This window comes from Vicia villosa, linkage group LG3 (assembly GCF_029867415.1).
Source record: "Vicia villosa cultivar HV-30 ecotype Madison, WI linkage group LG3, Vvil1.0, whole genome shotgun sequence".
Lineage (NCBI taxonomy): Eukaryota > Viridiplantae > Streptophyta > Magnoliopsida > Fabales > Fabaceae > Vicia > Vicia villosa.
This window is the reverse complement of record NC_081182.1, coordinates 30,399,671-30,406,713: the sequence shown is the minus strand read 5'-3', so window position 1 is coordinate 30,406,713 and position 7,043 is coordinate 30,399,671. Positions and strand designations below refer to the sequence as shown.

The window sequence follows — 7,043 nt, the reverse complement described above, 5'->3', positions numbered from 1 at the left end:
ATTCATGAGAATCAAGCGTCCCTTAAAGCTCTTCTTTTGTCAATGTCGATAAATCTTTCGACTCTTCTATGACAAATACCATGTGGTCGAACTTTGGAGCCATTGGTCTCAAAATCTTTGCAACAACTGATCTTATTGTCAACATTTATCCACATACCTTTATTTGATTCACCAATTTCGTAACCCTAGTGAAAAATCAGTTATGCTTTCACTTTCTTCCATCTAAAGCAATTCATACGTTCTTTTGTGAGTTTGTAACCTCACCTCTTTCACCTTTTCTTCACTTCTAAAGGAATTTTCAAGAATCTCACAGGCTTCTTTTGCAGATTCTACATCAATCACCTTTTCAAAGTTGTCTGGACTCAGACATTGATGAATTATAAAGATAGCTTTATAATTATTCTTCTTCAATTCTGTGTGTGCAACCTCTTCTTTTTGTGTTGTATTTTTTTCAAGCGGTTTTAGCTTTTTTTCACAATATCCCAAAGATGTTGACAACAAAACACAATATTCATCTGCTTGCACCAATTCTCATACTTATCAACTTTCAAAATTGGAAGACTTGCTATAAAATGCTCGTTTGGACGATTAATTGTCATTGTGATTTTCTTCCAAGAATCATTCAGTCAGGCTCTGATATCAAATGTTGAAATTAAACACAAAACTTTGAGTAATTCCTTATCGCTACACAATTACAATGAAAGAAATGAGAACGAAAATTAGGAAGAAAGGTGAATTAGGGATTGAAGAAAAAAATAAGAGGAGGAAGAAAAGTATTTTCTGCAGAGTTCCTCTCTGCCCACAAACTGTGAAAAATCTTATTCACTTTGCAACTGCAAAATTATGTGAATGTAAGTACTTACAAAATAGGGGTTACTCCCTCTATTTATAATTTTAAGTTTTTGTCTCCCTAAGACAAAGTCCAAAACATAAAAGCCAAAAATACCTAATTATACTAACACTACAAAATTAAGCCCACATCGAAATATCTTTCGAAACTACTTATTCGATATTTCGACACACACTAGACTAGATTATTTCGACACAACCTTCTTTATATCGAACAACATACTTAGACACAAGAATTTACAATCTCAACCATCTATACCATATGAGAAAAGCTATTTTTACACTCTATTTAACACCTACACCGTATAAATATCTGTCAAATGTACTAGTTTTATTTTTTCTAACTAATTTTATCAACTTTGATATATGTGCGTGCAATACATTTTTACTTTGTTTTTATGCATGGTGTACAATAGGGTGTAAGAAAAGTGGTGTACAAATAGCACACCTCATACCATATTCCAAACCATAGGGGTGGCCATGCGGTCGGTTTCGGTATAACTCAGGCCCAAAATGTCAAACCATCCCAAACCATGGGTCCAGTTGTTAGGCCCAATTTCGACTGATTTGTATCTCGATTAACTCGGATTCAGTTTTATCGGTTTATCGATTAATACTGATCGGTTTGTTCGGTTACATGATTATTACAAATTTTTAAATAAAACTATCCTGCATTATAAATATTTTAAAGCTACATAATTCATACTCATAAAAGTTCCTGCACTGTAAATAAAAGTTGCACAGGGATATATTTTCATCAACCTGGCAACAGTCATAACATATCATCTAATATTACATCATAAAGAAAAGTTTCTTGTACCGGGATATCATTTTCATCAACCTGGCAGCAGTCACAACACAACCATCTAATATTACATATAATTAAAATCTTCAAATATTTTACAAGAAAACTCAACATATCAAATATCCATAGTGCTTGTGTCACTAGCATTCAAAGTCTTGCAGTCAAGGTGTCTTTCATAAGTAGTTTGTTGCTAGAAGGTGATCTCGTGTGTCAATCTGGCTGCAAAACAGAATGTAAAATTATTCAACAAAACTGAACAAAACTTTATGACAATCATTTTTTATAGACATTTTCAAATCTAAAAAATACATATTGTATAATAATTAACCTTAATAGCAAAAACATGGAAATACACAAATAATAGAGTTCTAAGCAATGTAACAGGATCATCTGGTTCTCAACAATAGTTATTTGATAACCATTCATTCCGAAATCCTGATCTATTAAAACATCCTGCAATTTATAAAGAAAATAATCACAGCTAATAATTGTTTTTCTTATTATATTTCTAATCATCATATGTTACTCTCTGCTCTTTAAACTCAATATCTCTCTTATTCATACTACTTATAAATTAAATAGATCTTAATTTATATAAAATACAAAAGTAAGTACATTTTTAACATTTTGAAATCCATTGATGAACGTTACCTGGTTCTAGTTGGTGTGAGGTGAAACACAGTTGAATCTAACCTTGTAGTTGTAACTCACTTTGCTGTTTAAAAGAGCATGCTTCAAAATCTCGACATTATCACATGGCGGATATGACTCCAGAATAAAAGAGCTTGCTTCATTACTTCTTTCTTTCCTTCACAAGTTCAACAAGTGAAACATATCAAATTGAATCAATAACAATAATTCAGCACCATAATTTGTAAAAAAAACAGAAGCGAAAAAGGAAAAGAAACTTGGTTGAGACAATTTACCGAACACTTAGTATGCAAGTTACAAAACGGTGGTAACAATCACAGCTCGATGCAACAGCCAACATCATTTCCAATACCTAAAAGAGACCTGTACCAAAGCAGAATTTTAATGCAACAGCCAGCAATTCGATGCAACAGCCAGCATATATAAATGTTTCTCACAATTAGAATTTTAATTATAAAACGGGAATTTCACCGTCATTAACAGCTTACAGCAGCAATAGTTCTAGTTTCAAAAGAGAAAAACAAATTTGAAAAATAGTTATACCTTGATTCAGACCTTGGTCGAGCTTAAGCAACAGCAAAATGGAAAATAGCTAATTCCGAAAATGAGTTTCAAAAAAGTCTTCAAAAAGATGGCTTGTGTGTCGAGTCCCAAAGTGACTCCAAAATGTCCAAAAAAGAATTCATATCTGCAAATAATTTTATAAATCAAGTTAGTATAGTAAAAATCATGGAAATTAATAAAAAAATATGATTATATCTCTGTACCTGAGAGTGAATTAAGCAGGCCCAACCTGCCCAGGAGCAGTTGCTCCAACACTAAGCGATACATTAAACGCTACAAGTTATAAAATAAATAATGAGGGTTAATTTCAACAAATAATATTTAAACTAATGTTAAAAAAAGACAGTTTTGATTCATAAATTACTTGAAACAATTGAATCAGTTATCTCATATTCTTCAATCATATTTAGGACTTTTATATCATCATTAGAAGGCTTCAACCAATTTTGAGAACAAATAAGGGCCTCGACCATTTCAGGACTCAAAGAGCTCCTATACATGTCTAAGATCCTCCCCCGTGCTAAAAGCACTTTCTGAAGCAACGCTTGAAACAGGTGTCGCCAACACATCTCTAACCAATGTTGCTAAAATAGGATAACAGGTGCAATTCTCCTTCCACCAGTTAAGAATGCTAAAATTTTCCTCATCCTTGCAAGTCGCAACAAGGGTCACCTAAATACTTCTCTAGTTCATTTTTATTTTCAAGTGTTTCTTTCTCCTTCAAGTGTCTTTTAAAAGCATCAACCCGTGAAGTACTTTTAGATTGGGAAGACGATTCTCCAATGGAAGTGCTCCCTAATGGTTATTTTAATAGACCAGCCCCAACATTCTTATCATGTTCAGATTTATGCCAATTGTACAAAGAGACTAGTTTTTACACACTCAACATTTTTCTAAGCTAGATCACTACAAATCCCATACATTTCATTAAAAGACCACTCAATATAGCCAAACTTAAACCTAAGGTCAAAAATCACACCAAAGTAAAGAAAATGATTCACTTTTCCCACATTCCCCAATACTCATCATATTTAGTCTTCATATTTGAAACCATAGGAGCAACAAAAGTATTCATATTCAAAGATGCTTCTTTAAGATCACACAAAATAGAAGACAACTTATGAAAAGCGAAGTGCAAGCACACTTCTTGTGAAGCTGAAAAAACTTTGGTTGCTTTATAGAAAGTGTTCAAAAAGATCACAAAAGCCCTAGCTTTTTTCCCAATCAATGGAAGAAGGTGGACTAGAAAGTTCAAAAAATTCCATGTATCCAGGATCCTCATCCTCTAACTTTTCAAATGCTGCCCCAAACTTTTCCGCAGCATCCAACATCAAGTAAGTGGAATTCCACCTTGTAGAAACATCAAGACAAAGTTTTTTTACATGTTATTCCGACAATTTCAATACACTCCTTAAACTTTAAGGCTCTTTGTGGAGAAGACCTCACAAACCTAACAGCATCGTGGATACTTTCAATAGCCAACTCATGGTCTTTTTGTCCATCTCTCACTACCAAGTTTAAGATATGGGCAGCACACCTCATATGCAAAAAAATCTTCTTCACCCATTAGAGCATTCTTGTTCTTAAGTCTTTTTTTAAATAAGATACAACCACATCATTACTTGTTGCATTGTCAAGAGTAATTGTTGACACTTTCCTAATGCCTCATTCTTTCAAAACCTCCCCGACTTTCTTACCAATGGTCTCACCTTTGTGATTTTGAACTAAAGTGAAACTAATGATTTTTTTTTGGTAGTTCCATGTGTTGTCAATGAAGTGCGCAGTGGTGGCCATGTAACTAAGGTTTTGAATAGAAGTCCAACAGTCGGTGGTTAGTGCAACCCTAGTACAATTAGATTTAAAAAAGGCTTTAAGTCGTGACTTTTCATCTAGGTAAAGCTGAAAATAATCCCTAGCAACAGTCCTCCTTGAAGGGATTGCCATTTGTGGTTGCAATAGTTTATATAGTCTCTTAAAACCCTCACCCTCAACCACTCTAAAGGGTTGCTCATCAAGGATGATGAAGTTGTTAAGGGCCTTTCTACTTGCTGCAGCATTGAACCTTTGGCTTGTAGAACCTAAAAAACCACCCTCACCGCTAACAAGGTTTCTTTTTGTAGGGTCTTTCAGTGAAAGGTTAGGGTTTTTATGACATACTTTCGAGTGAGCTAGCATGTTAGATGTTCCATGGGTTTTATGGTCGTAGCGGTATCTTTTGTGACAATGTTTACACGCAGCTATTGGTTCAAGCTCAACAGGTAAAATGTTAAAGTCGTCCCAAACAGCGGAAGTTTTTCTACTTCCACTAGAATTAGCTTTCCTTTTTATCCTATCAGGAGGAAGGGGAGGGAGTGCAGCACCAGCAGCTGCTGGTTATGTTGGCTGAGTAAGGGAAACAGGTTGCTCCATCGCTGAAATATATATATATATATATATATATATATATATATATATATATATATATATATATATATATATATATATATATATATATATATATATATATATATATATATATATATATATATATATATATATATATATATATATATATATATATATATATATATATATATTAAAAACAGCCATACACACACATTTAAACATACACACAGATTTAATATTTCTAAACTTTGAAACTTTGAAAAGTATTTAACAAGTGTCTCATATTTTTAGAGAGTTCTTGACAAATTTGTTGCTTCAAAACACACATTCATTTACAAATTTTAAAAGTTCTTGACAAGTATTTAATAAGTATCTCACCTTTAAAACAACAACAACAACTGCCATGTATAAATTTTAAAAGACACATTAATTTAACACTTTCAAAAAACACAACAACATCTATATATCACATTAAAAACACACATGAATACCTTGAGTTACTTCTTGCAAGCTAGGATTTCCAACTCCTTGCAAGCTTCCATCTCCAACTCCAACTCCATGAAAGCTTCCATCTCCAACTCCATGCTCCATCTATCAATATAAAAAAGACATTAGAATTAGCAAACTAGTTCCAAGAGGCAACAAAGAAATAGAGAACTTGTGACTTTTACTAAAAAGGAAGAAGAAACATAACCTGAATGTTTAGGGTTTAATTTATTCACCTCAATCTTATGTCTTCATAGAACAAACCTGACAGAATGAAAGTTGAAACAATAACTAAAACAATTAAAAAAACCTAAGATTAATCATTAACTAAAAAATATGTCAAATAAAATAAAAAAACCTAAGATTAATCATTACCAGAAGAACTTGATGATGTTATGTCTTCACAAATCCAACCTAATAGAAGAGGAAAATTTAAACAATAACTAAATTAAAAAAAAAAATATAACAGTAGTTATTAACCAAAAGAACTTGATGATGGTGAAAACATATATTACCAGAAGACTTGATGGTGGAACGATGATGGTGAGGCTCGGAGAGAGGGGGAGAACGGCGCAAAAGAGAAGAGAGTGAGGTGAGTTAGGTTAGGGTTAATCTTAGTTTTATAAGTATCTGAGTGGGCTTTTATTGAATGGGGTTTAGTTATTGGGCCTGTACAAATACTGATAGCTGATGCCAATGAAATGACGAAGTTCGATCGATAATGGATATTTGTGGGTTGATTTTCATAAACCGTACCGATCCAATGATATCCAACAATAACCAAACTTGCAACCTGACAACCCGTCTGTAACCAAACCGCCCTCTTTCGGTTACAATGGACTGGGTGGTTTGGGTCGGGTTTCTTTATTTTGTCCAGCCCTACCAAACCATATGATGGACATTTCATGAACTATCACTTTTAATCTCTCACGTGAATATTGAATCTCTCACATGTGTCATAGAGTGATTCGACGTCACATTGTTTGAAATTTGTAACGTCTTCCCTCTTTATCCACATACTTGCTAATCGGATATAAAAGTGCTCCAACAACTTTCCAAGTCAATGTTAAAGCGAGCAATCTTTACTTATTTTGATCTTAGATTACTCCATTTTAAAAAAAGAATGAACAAGTCTCGTAAACCTGCTCAAATGTTCATAGATCCTAAAATTGATCATTCACTCCTAAAAAATTAAGCCGTATTTCGAGATGAATTTTATAACTTTATTCAAGTATTACTTTTTTTTTTTAATTCAATAATTCAATTAAAGATTAGTTTGAGCAATAATTAATGAGTCGATTGA

General features: G+C 33.0%; 1 long non-coding RNA gene across 6 annotated transcripts; it reads right to left on the bottom strand.

Annotated features, from left to right (window-relative positions):
• Nucleotides 1-1,523: 1,523 nt before the first annotated feature.
• LOC131655308 (uncharacterized) lies at nucleotides 1,524-6,669 on the bottom strand. 6 transcript variants are annotated; one of them, XR_009299716.1, is made up of 9 exons: nucleotides 6,256-6,646; nucleotides 6,116-6,154; nucleotides 5,949-6,031; nucleotides 5,746-5,845; nucleotides 3,073-3,142; nucleotides 2,849-2,993; nucleotides 2,581-2,668; nucleotides 2,306-2,462; nucleotides 1,524-1,873 (listed from the first exon to the last, which is right to left on the bottom strand). It is a non-coding gene; the product is annotated as an uncharacterized LOC131655308 (long non-coding RNA). The 6 variants fall into 6 exon arrangements; XR_009299717.1 differs by having other exon boundaries at nucleotides 5,977-6,031; nucleotides 6,256-6,640; XR_009299713.1 differs by having other exon boundaries at nucleotides 5,949-6,004; nucleotides 6,256-6,636.
• Nucleotides 6,670-7,043: the final 374 nt, after the last annotated feature.